Raw genomic sequence first — 1,069 nt, 5'->3', positions numbered from 1 at the left:
TAACACCTAGTTCCTGACGGTCATTTCAAGTAGCATACCTCGCTCTCCTTTTACCTTCCAGATCTCCTGCCCATGCTTTCCAATGAGTGAACCCACCCAGAAGCTAGAGGGCTAGGAAACCTGTTGATACAATCCCTTCCCAGGGCCAGGGGAGGTAGAGAGGGCGGAGTGAATCTCGAAGGGCAAATGGAAGATATCCAGCACAGCCCATAAATGGCATTGATGTCATTGGTGTGATTTTCTAAAACATTAAACCATTCTTGGTAACATTCCAAACAAAACAACACACACTCCTTTCAATTTACACAGTAGTTCCGTTCCTGGAAAATTCCAGGATATTAAAACTGTTCAGAAAATACTCTGAGTTATGCTCGCTTCGGCAGCAATATACTAAAATTGGAATTATACAGAGAAGATTAGCATGGCCCCTGAACCAGAATGACATGCACATTTGTGGAAGCGTCTCATATTTTTAAAAGTAAACTTTAGAAAAAGAAAAAAGTACTTTGACTTTACATGTAAAATGAGGTTAGGCTTAGGCTGAGACAATCACAGATAGGTTTCTGATACACACGACTGGCTAGAGCGACATTTGAAAATTATGTAAGGTGTAGAAAAGTTCATCCCTGTGAATGTCACATGCATTGAAGAACATATGACATTCTTGGCCCCTGCCCTCTAACTGCCAGGAGATTCCTGCCAGGAGATTCCTGCCAGGGGATTCCTGTCAATCACTGTAACAACAAAAATAGCCCCACGTGTTTTCAAAGCATACCCTTGGTGGTACTGCCCCCACTGAGACCCACTCTCCTAAGGTGAAACATTTATCCTTACAGAATTTGAGTCTGATACTTCATCCCCTTAGCGGCTGGGGGAGACAATAAATGGAAGAAATGACTTTTCAATTCATAGGTCCTTGTTCAATCCAATATACAAAAGTCTCTGACCCAGCTACCAAACACTTGCTGCCATTTCTAGCAACATACTGTGAATTTGAATTTTATGATTTAATATAAATAAAAAGTAAGAAAATAACTGGATGCGAAGCTCAAGCTTCACATGGAGCCAG

General features: G+C 41.4%; 1 non-coding gene across 1 annotated transcript; it reads left to right on the top strand.

Annotated features, from left to right (window-relative positions):
* Window positions 1-368: 368 nt before the first annotated feature.
* Window positions 369-474, top strand: LOC114238277 (U6 spliceosomal RNA). The gene has a single exon (XR_003623668.1). It is a non-coding gene; the product is annotated as a U6 spliceosomal RNA (small nuclear RNA).
* Window positions 475-1,069: the final 595 nt, after the last annotated feature.

This window comes from Balaenoptera acutorostrata, chromosome X (assembly GCF_949987535.1).
Source record: "Balaenoptera acutorostrata chromosome X, mBalAcu1.1, whole genome shotgun sequence".
In the NCBI taxonomy this organism is placed as follows: domain Eukaryota; kingdom Metazoa; phylum Chordata; class Mammalia; order Artiodactyla; family Balaenopteridae; genus Balaenoptera; species Balaenoptera acutorostrata.
Note: the sequence above shows the minus strand (reverse complement) of the source record. Positions and strands in the feature narration are given on the sequence as shown.